The sequence below is a fragment of the Schistocerca serialis genome, chromosome 9 (genome assembly GCF_023864345.2).
Source record: "Schistocerca serialis cubense isolate TAMUIC-IGC-003099 chromosome 9, iqSchSeri2.2, whole genome shotgun sequence".
Classification (NCBI taxonomy): Eukaryota; Metazoa; Arthropoda; class Insecta; order Orthoptera; family Acrididae; genus Schistocerca; species Schistocerca serialis.
Genome location: NC_064646.1, coordinates 511,221,660 through 511,239,105, shown reverse-complemented (window position 1 = coordinate 511,239,105; position 17,446 = coordinate 511,221,660).

Genomic DNA, 17,446 nt, shown 5'->3' with positions numbered 1-17,446 from the left:
TTTGGTACAAAACAGTATCAACAGGCGATGTTAAAGTAGAAACAATGAAACGAATACGGAACGTAAACAACTGCAACATGTATAACCGCAAACAGAAACATTCTTCGTTTTTTTTCCAACTTAACGGATTTGCACACACACTCCGATAACTGATTAATGCGCTCAGTATGGGATGTGACCGCCTACGACACCGAAAGAGGCCTGAGGACGATGCAGTATGCTGTGAATGATGTCACCAATCTCATGTTGAGTCAGTAACGCGCTCTGTTCCTAGAGCGCTGCTCGCAGTCTTGGAGAGTGGTCGGTGGGTGCTGTCGTCATGCAAGCCATCTCCCTAGTGCGTCCCAGACGTTCTCTATGTGATTCAATTTCGGAGAGCGAGCTGACCACACCATGCGTGCAAAATCTTCTGTTTCCAAGAAGACATCAACCACCCGTGCTCTATGATGTCGAGCATTACCGACCATCAATACAAAGTCAGGGCCCTCAGCACTTCGCAACAACCGCAAATGAGGTCCCAAGATCTCGTCACAATACCTGACAGCAGTTGAATCTTGCCGAAGCACCTGTACAGTTCCATGAAGAGCGTCTCGGTGGTAAACATAATCTCTGCCACATCCGTAGGGATCCACCTGGATAACGGTCTCTTTCCACTGTGTTCGGGTCCCGAAATCGTGTTCCACGTTCCCTTCAGATGCGAATCTGTCGAGAATCACTCTCCAGACTAAATCGGGACTGATACGTTGGCCCACTTTCGACCACGCAGGTGGCACGTTGATAACCCCACTCTAGACGTTCCCTTCTGAGAAGACGCGTCAGTGGCTGACATACAGCAGGTCTCCGACAGTAAAGGCTACTGTGCGGAAGCCTTCTCTGCACTGTTTGCCTCGATACAACACGTCCAGTGGATGTTGTGAGTTCACATGCCAATTGCCGTGCAGTACAAAGCAGGTACTGTCGTGCGCTTACAGCCAAATAACGGTCCTCTCTTTGTGATCTCACACACGGTCGCCCGTGCTGTGGCCTTTTGGGATACAGGTCCGGTCTCCATAAACTGCCTCTACATCCGAGAAACAACAGAGCGGTTCACACTGACCCATCGTGCCACATCACTTTGCGACTGTCCTGCTTTCTTCCTTTCTCTGGCCCTCCATCGCAGAGAGTCTGATAGGTACCTTCTCTGTGCCATACCGCACCGTCTGTGACTGTGTACACAGAGATTGTGGATGTGGGGCTACCCGACAAACACTATCTCGTTTCACAAATGCCGTGATGTCATCGTTGGCACGGTTGTCCGTTGATCGGAATGCCATCTGTCGTGCAGAACACGACCGTATACGCATCTGGTTGGCAGTTTGTATGATTACATCGTGAATTACACACAGGACAGCGAAATAGCGGTTTGTTGCTTTAATTTTGGACTCCACTGTATGGCAGTAAGCAGTCGTCAGTAATGATCAGAGGATACTTACAAACTTCTATACAATATTACGACGTGGCTTTTTCTGGACCCTAGAACTGAACTCTTCTCATTTAGCTCTTGCAGCCAAATACAACCGCACAAGAAGCTTAAACATCTGTACTCGGAGCCGGTGGCTAAGTGGGGGTAACCCATGCATCTGTCAGTTACATGTGGGGGAAGGAGGGAGGGAACCCTATGCATCTGTCAATTACATGTGACTTTTGCCACTATGAAAAGTAGAACCACACTATAACCAAAGTTCTGGCCTGAAAAACACGAAAAGAAGACTAAGAGTACAAGAAGACACAATAAAATAAGAAATTCGAGGAGGAAAATTCAGGAAAACAAGAATGAAAGAAAAAGAAGACGACAAAGAAGCAGGTCCCATTATATTTAGAAATAACCATTTCACATACAGGGGAAGTTCAGATAAACAATGTTAAGCAGCAACTATACTGTAATGAGGCGAGACATTATGACCACTGCCCATCGAGAGGGTGTGTGCCTCACGTGACGCGGCAAGAGAAGTATACGAGCGGAGCAGAGACGATGCGGACTCATCCTAACGCCGATAAGTGGTGCGGATAAAATCGGCCGACTTAAGCGACTTTGACAAAAGCCAGACAGTCGTCGCCCAGTGACTGGGAGAGAGCACCTCGGAAATGGACAAGCAGGTCGGCTGTTCGCGAGCTGCTGTCGTGAACTTGCAGAACGCTGAAACCACGGGCAGGCGATAAAGAGTTGGACGTCCAAACCTCATCGCAGAACGCAGGGATCGGAGGCTTTCCATCTCTGTGAAGCAGGACAGGCGGCGATCTAACGACAGAGTACAGTGCTGCCGCAGAACAAGTGTTTTGGAGCTCACCGAACAGCGCACAGTGGTGAACACGGCAAGGACCTCCTACCTGTTCCCATATTGACTCAGCAACATCATCGGTTACGGTTACAGTGGGCAGGGTGTCGAAGAGATTGGAAAGCGGATCAATGGAGTCGTGTCTGCTCAGATGGATCCCGTTTATTGTTAAACCAGGTCGACGGCCGAGTGCAGATCAGGTGACCGGCTGCTCGGAATAAGCAGTGCGCCACGGACGCAGGCCGGTGGGAACTATACTGTGTTACGGGGGAGATCCGCCAGGGCTTCCCTGGGACCTGCGGTAGCAACCTAAGGCGCTATGGTAAGTGTGGTCTACGTGAACGTTATTAGGGACCACCTTAACACTTACGCTTGATGTCTTCCCCAGCAGCGATGGAATCTTCCACCAGGATAACTGCCCGTGTCACAATGGTGCTGCAGTGGTTTGAGGAGCGCGATGGTGAACTCGCGTTGATGTGTTGGCCATCAGATTCGGCTCATCTGAATCCGATGACGCTGCCGGGCGCCCGCTCTGCGCCCACAAACCAAGCGCCGCTAAATTACGGGAAGTAGGCAACTGGTGTTACAGACCTCTGAATTGCATTCCAGAGGTGAACCAACACGCTTTTAAGTATGTGCTCATAATGTTTTGGCTCATCGGTGTATATGAAGGAAAGTGGAATGTTAAATTCATGCATACTGACAAATTGTTTCATACACTGACAGAAAAGATTAGTCTCCAGAACTATGAGGTACTTCGGAAGCGCAATCGTCATACCTCCTAACACAGTGCCCTGGGTATCAGCAACATGTCTTCCATATCAGAACTCCGACGAGAAACACAGCTTCGAGAATCCGCTGCATACTTGTGGCGTGCAGTACGCTAGCTCTGCCTGCAGTTGAGCGACTGCCACACCGAGATTGTCGAGATGCGGCACGTACTTGGAGTTAGCGAATTAGCTGCTCTGGGAGTGGAGCGAACGCATGCACCACAACATCGGATTAGGTTCAGTAGTGGACACTGAGCGGTCTAAGATTTTGCACGCATGGTGTGGCCTGCTCGCTCTCCCGATTTGAATCCCACAGAGCACGTCTGGGACGCACTAGGGAGATGGGTTGCATGACGACAGCACCCACCGACCACTCTCCAAAACTGCGAGCAGCGCTCTAGGAACAGAGGGCGTTACTGACTCAATATGAGATTGGTGACATCGCCCTCAGGCCTCTTTTGGTGCCATAGGTGGTCACATCCCATACTGAGCGCATTAAACAATTATCGGAATGTGTGTGCAAATCCGTTAAGTTGGAAAAAACGAAGAAAGTTTCTGTTTACCGTTGTGCATGTTGCAGTTGTTTTAGTTCTGTATTGGTTACATTGTTTCTACTTTGCCGCGCGGGGTTAGCCGAGCGGTCTGGGGCGCAGCACTCATGGAGTGTGCGGCTGCTCCCGGCGGAGGTTCGAGTCCTCCCTCGGGCATGGGTGTATGTGTTTGTCCTTAGGATAATTTAGGTTATGTAGTGTGTAGCTTGGGGACTGATGACCTCAGCAGTTAAGTCCCATAAGATTTCACACACACACACACACAGTAGTGGACACATTCCACGCCATGCCCTGACAAACATATTGTTTACCTCCGCCCCAAGTAGACTCCATAATTATGTGCCGTGAATGACTTGTGCGACGAAAGGGTAGTGTCCATAACCCGCAAATAATAACGAACCCATTTCTGCACACGGCAAAGCAATATTTTTGTAGTATTTCTTACGTCTCTTGTGCTTGTGTTTGTTCTATTTTGTTTTTGTATAGTTTCCATACGTATCCATCATTTATTTCTTCTGTTTAAATGTTTGTATGCGTATTTGTTCTAATTATTACATTAGATTAAATATTTTGGCCATAATTAGAAGCTAACAATATCGTTTCTGGTTTATTAGTTTAAGGATGAATACAGATCACCAGTAACTTCCTACGTAAATCTACATTGAAACGTTCAGACGGTGGTCAAGCTTACTCTTTGATTAAAGTCACGTTGATATTGAACTGTAAATGCAGATGACCAGTAACTTGTCATTTTTGTTACACAGACACGACACTGTGGTCATGCTTCAGTTGTAGTAATGTCGTGCTGAAAGGCCATAGGCATAAGGCTTTTAATGTGACTGTTTGCAGACAGATGAATGTGATAGGCTTCAAAGTTGGGCTCCCCTATTGCAGGAACAGACAGTCTAGAAACTATGTTAGCGTTAATAACGATCTGTTGTAAATCTGTTTTTGTCACTTTGAAAGGTGGCTACACTGTGCCACTGCGCCAGAGATTGCGCCAAAGAGTACTATTAAGCCGCCTCCACAGTGATTGTCGGGAGTTCGTAGCAGTGAGTGCTTGTTAGGAGATCGTAGAGGACAGTGTGTGTTAAGAACTCATAGCAGTCAGTGGTTGTTGAGAGTTCGTAGAGGACAGTGTGTGTTAAGAGCTGGTGGTTGTCGTGAAGTTGGAGTAAGATGTTGTAGTAAAGAGTGTTGTTCCATGTTTTATGCAGTTATTTGATGGGAGAGATAGCAGATGTTATTGTGTGCATTTCGTCAATATATATGAAGGTAAAACTTACAATGCTCTTTTATTAATTGTGTATCTGAAATAATGCGTCACTACAGGTTCAGTCAACAAAGCATCTGGCTTGTGTTCTTGTATTAGAGTGAATTCTGGTTTTCTTACGCAATTACAGTTTTTCTAAATTTCTTTTGTCACGTCAGCATAGTTGGTATTTAAAAAAATTCTTGTCTTGTTGGAAAAGAACCGTGCCAGATGTGGACGTTGAGTCACACTCCCACATACAGAACAGTTACATTTGTGCTTGGATTTTGTAGGTTTTATAGTTGCTGGGGACTTAATTAATTAACTGTATTTACGAAAATTTTCTTACATTGTTTGTTGCAGTCAGATAGCGTAATAATACTAGTCAGGGCCAACCGATTACGAGACACTGCGTAATCGGACATACAGCAACGAAAAATAAAAAAACATTTTCAATCATATATATTTAATTAAGCCCCCATGCACGTGGCGACCCTGCCAGGATCGTCCCTTGGATTCTTCTGATTGTGAAAATTGTAGACTGTAGTATTGTTGTAGTAATTTGTAGTTAGTAATTGTAGTCTATTTTGCATGTGTAGATTTGGTAATTGTCATTCTTCTAATGGTATTTTTTTTTTCTCAGAATTAAATTTGTTGTCTTGTCAACGGTTTGACAATTTAGTGCAATTATTTCAATTGTTCGATTGATCGTGTTTGAGGGAAACATCTAGTGTGAATAGTGTTGTTGGAGATAAAGAGTCACGGTGTGTAATTTTCGTACAGTGACGAATCTTTCGTATATTTTGTAAATGATTACGCGATCGATGAAAAAGACAAAAATGATGAATAGTGAGAACGAAATTGTTGACATGGCGAACTCGCCAACACAGGACAACTGTATGATGAATAATGGAGTTGAAAATAATTTAATAAGTCGGGAAGACAGTCCGGAACCATTTCAAAATTTTTCTCAATCGGAAAATTCAGAGAAGCTGAGATTAACGACAGAAGATTCTGAAATAGTATCGAACACAGATAGCCTTACAGCTGTGACGAAGGAAGTTAGTTTTGCGGGAGATGTTAGGGGCGAAAAGAATTCTGAACAATTTAATATGGAGCAGTTGATGAGTGTACTATTAAATTTTCAATCTGAATTAAAAACTGATATGGGAACAAAGTTAGACTCACTGGGATCACAGATGGGAACAATTAAAACTGAGATGGGAACTTTGCGATCTGAAATTAGAACTGAGATGGAAGCAATGACAACACGGTTATGCTCACGAATAGGGACATGTTTCAAAAATACGAATGACGAATCAGATAAAGAAATTAGAGAAGAAGTACAACCGATTTTGAAGGCTCACAATGATAGCTTAATTTCAACAGAAGTCAGACATGAGGAACAGGGCAAGGACGAGGAAGAAAAAGATCGCGTGATAGTACAGAATTTTTCAGAGTTAAATTTACAACGTACAAAGGATAAGGAAGAAATAATTGAAGGAACCGAGGAATCCGTACCAAATGACAGAATAAATAACTTAACGCAACAGTGTGAACAGTTAACTACTAAATGTGACAATACTGAAACCCGAGTCGCGACACTTACGGAAGACATAAATAAACAGAAAGGACAATTAAGTGACTCATCGGAAAGAGTTGAGATGATCTCAGATAAATTGACAAGTGTTAGTTTAGCAGAAGGATGTGAAGAAAGTAATTTGTTTCATTTACGGGATGCAACAAGAGAGCGCCAGGCGCGTGAATTTAACAATAATCGACATTGGGACTGGGACAGACGCGGTAGGTCTTTGTCGCCACGAGGCGAAAACTTTGATTATAAACACTTTTTGACTGTTCGGAAATTTAAGATCTTCCGCAATTCGAAGAACGACATACATCCATGTGCATGGTTAGATCAATTTACGTACGCACTTCCGCCAGATGTGCCACAAAGTCACAAACTAGAAATTATGTGCAGCTATTAAAGTCCTCAGGGGATTCACTACTCTAAGTGAATATGTGCCGTAGCGAGCATAGGGCCCCGAGCTGTAGTGGTGCTATTTCTCTTTTAGTTTTCTGTACCGCTGCCTACTCTTTTACTATTCTTTGCATCTGTCAAACGAACTCTTCGACTATCAATCTATCTAGTGAGTAAATAAACAATAACCGGATTTGACTAATTTACCCAAAAGTGACTTTGGAAATTACCGATTGGACTTACTGTACCTATTGCAGCATTCATTGTAGTTTAAACGAAATTTTACCTGTTTATCTTCGTGACAATATTACTTCATATGTTGACGACATTCTTATTGCTAAACATTCTTGGAGTGAGCACAGCAAAATTTTGGATTCATTGTTACGTATCTTTGCAAGAGTTGGCATTACAGTAAACTTGGAAAAATCTGAATTTGGTCGTTCTCAGGCGAAATTTCTCGGTCACATTATTTCGACTGAAGGTATTCTTTCTGATCCAGAGAAACTAGATGCTATTCAGTTCGCAATGACATTCCTTTTTAAACGGAAACCGGTCGGCAGCTTCGTTTGGTTAGTTTGTATTCCTGATGAGTGGGTCAATAAATTGATTTGGTATACGCATTTCAGTTATGCACACTTTGGTCCCAGAAAATGCTTTCATAAATTACGAGAAAATTGCTACTTCAGTAATATGGAAAAACGTATTCGATCTGTTCTTGCCAAATGTAAATTATGTCAAATGGCTAAGCCTCCAACGATTTCTCACAGAGCACCGTTGTTTCCCATCATTCCAGCGAAATTAAAGGAGATGGCTGCAGTCGATTTGTTTGGTCCAGTGGTTCGTTCTACTAATGGTTTTGCGTACATTTTCGTAGCAGTGGAGTTGACGTCAAAATATGTGTGTTTTACACCTTTACGCAAAGCAACAGCTCGTTCAGTATCTAACGCTTTTATCAAACATTTTCTTAAAGAAGTTGGTCATGTTGATAAGGTTATATCAGATAATGGATCACAGTTTCGTTCTAAAATTTGGCTTCGTACTCTACAGCGTCGTAAAATTAAACCAATTTTCATTTCACTTTTTCACCCTCAATCTAACGCTTCAGAGAGATGGATGAAGGAAATCAATAAATTGTGTCGTCTTTATTGTCATCAGAATCACAGAACTTGGGATCAGTATCTTCATATTTTTCAAAACATTCTGAATGAACTTCCTAATGACTCAACTTCTTTAGCGCCTCTATTGATATTAAAAAATAAAGTACCAACAAATCGCATTTCTGAAATCGTTCCTTTTCCGCCTTCACAGGAACTGCGGCATTCTGAAGTTGTCAACCTGGCTCTGCAAAATATTGCATCTGCGGCTGCTAGAAGAGAGAAATCAGCGAAACGTCCTGGTCGTTCAAAAACTTTTTCAGTTGGTCAAAAGGTATTAATTAAGTCCCACCGTTTGTCTCACAAAGGAAAAGGCTTATGTCGCAAATTTTTTCTGCTTTATAACGGTCCATATAGAATTTGCAAAATTATACATGATAACACTGTTGAAGTAGAAACTCTTAAATCACGACGCTCTAAAGGAATACATCATATATCAAACGTTAAAATTTTTGTGGAATGACATACTTGTGAAAAACTAACAGCTAGATGTAAACATGCGGAGAGTACAAGGATACCGCGCTGTGTTTTGGCGGCGGCACATACTCAAAGCAACAGTCAAGTCTGCGCGCCGCACAAGGCAGTCGTTGACCGCGAACAATTGCTTCCTACGTCATGCGGCTACAGCTGATCGAGCGCTCAGTGCGAATGCACTGACAGCCGTAAACAAACACACAGTCTAATTTCTCCGACTAAATTCTGTATAAAGCTATAGTGACTTGATGAATTCTGTTATTAACATTCAGTATTTTTCAGGATACGGTTCTATAAAATATTTAAGAACTTCAGGTAAATTCTGTGTGTCTCCGACGTTAAGACGACTTGCTATCGAGAAATTTTCAGGAAGAATGTAATTTCGAAGAAGAAACTAATTAACTAAAAAAAGGTAACTATTAATTGAGTTCATTTTTCAGGTAACATATTTCCACTTAGGTACGTACTTTAGACGTAATTTGCTGCTCGCGATTACGTGATTCATACTTTGTGCTAATTTCAGGTTCTATGGATTTACTTGTGAAGCGACGTGCTTGTATACATTTACTGATTTTGACAATTATTGATTAATGAACTGGGTTGTAACTTGTGTATATTATGCATCGCTTGGCTGCTATGCTATTTCACTGATGTCATATTTTTAAATTATGTGCCTGCTGTGCTTATTTATTTAAATTATAGTTGTAACCTGATTTATTGTGCTGATATGTGTAGGTATGTAAGTTATACTTTGTGATTTATCTGCTTGCGCCTCCATGCTTACTTATTAAGATTACATATGAACATTTATTTGCTTATGCTGATATGATGCTAATGGTCTGTTTGCTGCTATGCGTATGTATTGCATATTTATACATTTCTGTTTGTTGTCATAACTACTCTTTAATTTGGTATATAGAAATGCTGATATAAGGTGTACAAACATAGAGTTTAGGTCACACTACTGGATTAATTATAGATTGTTCGCTTGGCAGAGCCTCGTTGTAAGAATTGTGCTGCATCCACTTGTTGACATTCTGTTCTCTACTGGTATATTTACTCGCTATTGCATGTTTTGCTTACGCTCAGTGCCTTATATTTTTAAGATAAGAAAATTAACTGCTATAATTCGACGAACGACATTAGTACAAGAAAGTCATAGAAGTCACATGAGCTGAGGTTTTATGGAAGCTGTATAAATTTATGCTAATAGGAAGGAGGCTAACGACATGACAGACCGAAACTAGGTTTAGACCATTGACAGTATTACACTGCATTTTTCGTGAGCAATTGAAATAGGAAGTGACACTTGACAGAAGAAATACTCCACATGTTTGCTTCTGTCTGCCATAATTCTTGAAGTGGTGTACACACTGTGAAACATTATGATTATTCACACTCCGTAATCGTACTTAATTACTGAGAGTTATTCGAACTAAGTCTGTTAGAGGTCATGTATGCATTTCTTTGTTTATAATTTATAATGAGTAGAAAATTTGGGTCAGATGGATTACACAGAGGTTGTGTGTGGACACTGTGTCTTCGGATTGTATGGGATGCTGAATTGAAGTTGCATTAGGATTTTATCTGTACTTGTTCGAGGAGACTGACTAGAGGAAAGAGTTGTTATGGAAGTGAAATGATATTGGTGCTGAGGTTTATATTTATCGACGTATTATTATAGGTATTGAGAGTATATGATGATTATTGGAGTTTTTGTGGACAAGAGGTAAGGTAAATGATATTGATGATTAGAGTTATATGTATCGACGTATTGAAGAAGTATTAGTCACGTATTGAGATTAAGTTGATGATTATTGGAGTTTTGGTGTATAAGAGGTAAAGTAAGTGAGGAGCATATTCTTTTTTTGTTGGTCTTATGGAACAAGGAGGATGAAGATAGCAGACTAGAACACTAAAATAGAAGGAAGATAGTCTATACACACACTTTGTTAAATAACTAAGCAGTATATACTTTTTTTTGGAGAGAGGAAGTAATTGCATATCTTGGCTCACTGACAGTTGTTCAACAACAGTACATTTTGATCTGGCTTGGCAAACATTGGTCTTGACATGATGACTATGACGTTGACTAACTATTATTGACTGTTATACATTGCTGCCACTACTACTTGATACACATGATGAACATCAGATTTTGACAGAATTACATTTACACAGTTAACACTATTCAATTACACAGTAGTACTTAATGTGGATGAAAGATGAATGAGTGTGTTTTGTGTGTTTTCCTTTCCTAATCCTACCCACCTATCTCGTAAATATTATTTTATTGTTTGTAGTGGCTTGCACTGACACCCATAAATATTATAGGTTTACTGGTATTTGTGTATTGTAATAGTTAATAGGACAATTATCTGATATCATTTGTGTGTTTGTTATGATTTGTATGTTACTGTAAAAGCATTTGTATGTGCATTCAAACTATTGTTCATGCCTGAACTGTCTGATTAGTGAAGCTAAATATTCTGAACTGTTACCTGCACTTTTCAACATGATGTGTGACATTTGGTCGTGTTTAATTTCTGCTGATGAACTGTGTGATCAGTGATTGTAAAAAAAAAAAAAATCATGGACTGTTACCTGTACCTTTTCTACATGATTGGTGCCACTAGGACATGTTTAAATTCTGCTCATAAACTCTGATGAACAGTGTGATCAGTGCTAGTGAGTTTTATGGAACTGCTTCTACTGAAAAGATGTCCCCTGTTGCTGTGTGCACCTGATCAACATTGCTGATGCCACTGATGGACTGTTTCGGCTGAGAGATGTGACTTTTTGCTGTCTGCACCTACTCAACATTGCTGGGTGCCTCTGATGGATTGCTTCTACTGAACTAATGTGACTTGTTGCTGGGTGTACCTGCTAAACTTTGCTGGGTGCAACTGATGGACTACTCCTACTGAAATGGTGTCACTTGTTGGTGTCTGCACCTGCACTCAACATTGCTGGGTGCAACTGATGAACTGCTCCTACTGAAATGAAGTCACTTGTTGCTGTTTGCACCTGCTCAACATTGCTGGGTGCAACTGATGAACTTTTTTTACTGAAATAAGTCACTGGTTGCTGTCTGCACCAACTCAACATTGCTGGGTGCCACTGATGAACTGCTTCTACTGAATTAATGTGACTTGTTGCTGGGTGTACCTGCTAAACTTTACTGGGTGCAACTGATGGACTGCTTCTACTGAAAAGATGTCACCTGTTAGTATTTTTTTTTTTTTGTATAACTAATCATTGAAAGCATTATATGTGAACATTTGTATAAACTGATTTTTTGTATATTGTGTAAACTATTATGTAAAGCCACATGCATGAAAAGAAGTTGTATTGCTTACTGTATTTCATATATTAGGTTAGTGAAAGGTCAGTGCAAAGCCAAAATTTTTAACTAATTATGTGATATTTAGATATTAATATTATCTTTTATTTTTGTCTGTATTTTTGTGGACGAATTTGGTGGTACTTTCACCACCAATGCTGGCAAAAATACCATCAAATTCTGGCCTGTGGAGGAGGGGCATATGAAAGGTGGCTACACTGTGCCACTGCGCCAGAGATTGCGCCAAAGAGTACTATTAAGCCGCCTCCACAGTGATTGTCGGGAGTTCGTAGCAGTGAGTGCTTGTTAGGAGATCGTAGAGGACAGTGTGTGTTAAGAACTCATAGCAGTCAGTGGTTGTTGAGAGTTCGTAGAGGACAGTGTGTGTTAAGAGCTGGTGGTTGTCGTGAAGTTGGAGTAAGATGTTGTAGTAAAGAGTGTTGTTCCATGTTTTATGCAGTTATTTGATGGGAGAGATAGCAGATGTTATTGTGTGCATTTCGTCAATATATATGAAGGTAAAACTTACAATGCTCTTTTATTAATTGTGTATCTGAAATAATGCGTCACTACAGGTTCAGTCAACAAAGCATCTGGCTTGTGTTCTTGTATTAGAGTGAATTCTGGTTTTCTTACGCAATTACAGTTTTTCTAAATTTCTTTTGTCACGTCAGCATAGTTGGTATTTAAAAAAATTCTTGTCTTGTTGGAAAAGAACCGTGCCAGATGTGGACGTTGAGTCACACTCCCACATACAGAACAGTTACATTTGTGCTTGGATTTTGTAGGTTTTATAGTTGCTGGGGACTTAATTAATTAACTGTATTTACGAAAATTTTCTTACATTGTTTGTTGCAGTCAGATAGCGTAATAATACTAGTCAGGGCCAACCGATTACGAGACACTGCGTAATCGGACATACAGCAACGAAAAATAAAAAACATTTTCAATCATATATATTTAATTAAGCCCCCATGCAACTTGTCATTTTCCTTTATGAATTGTTATTACCGAGACAAAGACATTAGTGTCCAGTATGCAATATCGAAACAAAATGGAGAGAGACTGGTACAACACAGAGCAGGTTTGAGCTCATGAGCACATGCAACATCTTCTGAGAAGTCAGCTTTCTGGTAGATCAAGTAACACCACAACTGTTTCGTGATCACAGCAGAAAATTAGTCGATAAGAGATGGTTTACGTAAGGCAGCAATATTTTGCCTTCGAATGTGTGGTATTATAACAGTTCAGTTGCATATTTTGTTCTATGTGAGACAGAAATAGCCGGCCGAAGTGCGGTTAAAGGCGCTGCAGTCTGGAACCGCAAGACCGCTACGGTCGCAGGTTCGAATCCTGCCTCGGGCATGGATGTTTGTGATGTCCTTAGGTTAGTTAGGTTTAACTAGTTCTAAGTTCTAGGGGACTAATGACCTCAGCAGTTGAGTCCCATAGTGCTCAGAGCCATTTGAACCATTTTTTAGACATATACTACGGGTGATTTTGGTAACTTTATTTCTTTGGTTTATACTCGGTAACGCGACGTACTAACAATTTTCTGTAGTCTTGCAGGGCTGGGAATTAATGTGAGCTAGACAATGACAGCAGGGGGCGGTGAACGTTATGTACTCATGCGAAAGCGGCGATCGGTGGAAGGGAGGATAGAAATGAAGCTGTGTCGTGTTCGTCTTCTTGGGGCGTTTTGCTGTTCTGGAGGGAGTAGAGTGGAGGTAGCGGGTTTACGGCCCTGCTGGCGGTTTCCCCGATTGCGAGGCCGGTGAGAGGGTGCGAGACGCACTCCCGCCAATAACGAAACTGGTCAAGACAGCAGGGGGTGGAGAGCGACAGCACGTTGCAAAAGAGGGGGCATCCTTACGTACGCAGGAATACGTGGGGGTCACGAATGGCGGGCGCGAGTTCACCCTTCACGGGACACGGGGAGCCACGTTTTCATCCAAAAAGCAGAGAAGGGAATTTGATTGGCCGAGTACTTAATCATAGCAGGAGCTATACAATGTTGTAGAACAGTGAAATGTTAAGTCCAGGCGATTGGCTAGCAACTTGGTGTGTTGTGGGACACTGCTTTTGTAAAGGGCACGGGGAGCGCACACACAGATGGGGTGAGCGTTGCTCAAAACCGGCATACCGCGGGGAACTACTTGGTGACTTCGCTGACAAGAGTGTCAGTGAAGAGTTTGCAAGGTGTCGATTTCGCCACTCGGAGCGAGTTGTTTCTCTGTAAGCAGAGTGACGATTCTTCTGTGTGGTCTGAGGTGTACTAAAGTGCTTCTTTATGAGCCAATACTTGAGTCGAGTCTCTGTTTCTGGCTTATGAGCAAACAGAAGCCTTGATTTGTGTTGTATCGAAGTAGTTTCAGCTCTGGGAGTTGGCGGACAGTATGCTATGTTCACTGCGTAGACACAATTTATGGGTAGGTACGCAACATACATCGTCTGTACGGCGACCAACGGCACGGAGCTGATGGACGCTGCAGTACAGCTCCTAACAGCGCAGTAATCGCCGATGCACACACCACGGCTCCGCAGATAGCGAGACAGTCGCAGTAAATGTGTTGACTTGCATTTGCTTGTTCTCGGAGCTGCTTACCGTCAGTGAGGTAGTGGTTTTCTGCTTCACGGGGCTGATTAGTATTGGGCAACTTAATGTGTCCGTGTAATAAGCGGGCACACGATTTTGAGGAAAGTGCCAGGTGTTCTTCCAATGTCAAGGCTAGATTAAGAGTAGGATTTAACACTCTGCATTGTCTTTAAACATTTATGCATTTTTCTGTTGTTTGAAAATAAATAATTCTACTGTATGTAGTTGTATCCATGCTAGTAGGATGTCTATTCAACATTATCTATCTCCTAATTAAGCTAGAGTAGGATATCATCACGGCTAGATATCTCATCTAATGTATTTCTCCAGGTGTAGGTTGTCAATGGCAGGGTTGCTTTTAATTCATTTATGGGCACGATATTTCCATTGCGAACATTCACATTATGCAACCACTCATATAAATACTATATGTAAAATTCACAAATTTAACATAGAGCAGGCTGTTCCAACAGACTCCAGGGACCCGGAGCGCTCCGGAGTGCTCACTGCGGCAGCTCGGAGCCCGCGTGGAGGGGGAAAGCGAACTCACTGCCCCCTGGCCGCATGCAGCCACAACTGACGCAATAATCCGTGATCAATGACAGCTATGACTAGCCGCGTGAGCCTTGTGCCTCTATTGGAGGATACCTTTCTATTCATTGAGAGGGATGGTCGTCCACAATGTCTTGTATGTCATAAAGTATTTAATTCTGCGAAGAGGTACAATATACAACGACATTATACACGTCTTCACGCAGCGCACTACGATCAGGTAGAAGGCGTTGCACGCAGATAACTGGTAGCCAGGCTTAAGAACGACATACCAGGAGACGTAAGTTCAAAAACGGTTTCGTAATACGGAGGGTATCAAAACATGCAACATAGTTCGTGTTCTGTAATGCGTTTATAATTTTCAGGTGAATGAGAGCGGAGAAAACACTACTGAATCTGCAATTCGAGCAAGCTACTAGGTCGCTCACATCATTGCGACGAGTGGCAAGCCGTTTCCGGTGGGACCACTAGTAAAATCGTGCATGCTAGCAGTTGCAGACTTTTTGTTTCCAACGGAGGTGCAGGCAATTGAAGGGTTTTGCCTGTCGAAGCAAACAATGTCTCGTCGAATCCTGGACATGGCAGTGGATTTAGAGACACAGCTCAGGAAAAAGGCGGAGAGCTTTGTTACATTTTCGCTAGCGCTTGACGAAGGACCGACATATCGGACTGTGCTCAGCTTGCAGTCTTTGTGCGTGGTGTCGACATGTAGCTGCAAGTAACTGAAGAACTCTTGGATGTGGTACCACTCGATTACACGGCAACACGACGTGACACTTTTGAAGCTGTTTGTGAATCAGTGGACAACATGAATTTGCCGTGGGATAAGCTGCATTCTGTAGCGACGGACTGTGCACCTCAAATGATCGGGCGTCACCAAGGTTTTGCTTCTCGTTTGAAAAATAAACTCAGGGACGAATTCGGTACAGACATTTTGACTCTTCATTGTTTTATTCACCAAGAGGCACTGCGTGCTGAAACAGTAGAGCTAAGCGGCGTAATGAAAGATGTCGTGAAGTGTGTGAATTTTGTGCGGCGTCACGGTACGAATCATCGCCAATTCAAAGAACTCCTGAAAGATATGGAAGTGGAGAATGGGGATATACCTTACCACAGTATAGTCGGGGAAAAGTTCTTGATATTTTCTTTGCAATTCGTGAGGAAATATTCCTTTTTTCTCGAAATGAAAGGGGAAGAAATGCTTTGTCTGAAAGATATAAAAAGGATATCAGACGAGGACAGCTAATCGTTGACATGCACGACCAGATCAAAGCGATCATGGAAAAGTTACGTTGGCAGATGAGTAATGGACATTTAACGTTCTTCAATCGTCTTGCCTCTTTAAAACTACCTGAAGTTACTACTTTCGGCGATTACCAAGCAAAGTTAAAGCAGCTCATCACGTCGTTTGAAACACGATTCCGAGACCTAACTAGATTGGAAATGGAACTTCAGGTGTTCAGCACTCCTTTTTCAGTTTCCCCCGGTGACTTGTCACCGTCACTTCAATTGCAGATTATTGATTTGCACAATTCAACATTGCTGAAAGAGAGATACTACAACTTGTTGGATTTGTCACGATGGTATCGTTCATTACAGCAGAAAACACTTCCCAAGCTTCACAACAATGCGTCTCAGATAATGTGCACGTTTGGATCTACGTGTTGTTGTGAGCAGCTTTTCTCGGCAATGAAAAGAGTAAAAAGTAAGGAACGATAATTTCTTCAGGATGCAACAATGAAGGCCATCCTCCGCATTAACGCTGCGAACACTTTGATGCCTGATATTTCCGATCTTGTAATGAAAAGAAAATGTCAAGCTACAGAGGCCCAATAAATTTAGTATGCAATTTCTTGTAAAACAGTTGTTTCTTATTTGTTTCCTGAAGATCGTATTTCCTGGTGTAGCACGTCACCACGTCTTAGCAGCTAAGAGTAGAGGTTGTCGATCTTGTTAGACGCAGCTGGCACATCGAAACGCCCGCCTTGCCGCCAGCCTCCGCCAGCCGTGCCACGTGCCGGCGTGGCGGCCCACTCGAGTGGCCACAGCGAGCGACACGGCTCCCTGGAGCAGGGAGCGCTCCGTGGCTCACAACGGAGCCCACGAGCTGCAACAGCCCGACATAGAGGATGGTATCAGTGATCATAAGGCTGTGATAGTATCTATCATTACGGGTATCACAAGGAATTTCAAGAAAGGCAGTATAATATTTTAGGTTAGGACACAAATTGCAGACTATCTCACCAGTCAACAACAAATATTCGGTTCTGAGAAAGATGTGAAGCACAAATGGAATAAAAATCGTTCGAGATGTTTTAGACAAATACGTTCCGAGCAAAGTGTAAAGGGATGGTAAAGATCACCGTGTATAAGAAAACTACTGCGTATTGAGGGAGAGCATCATAAGAGACTCGAGAGACACCTAGCAGACAAACAAAAGCTGGACGAAACGGAGATT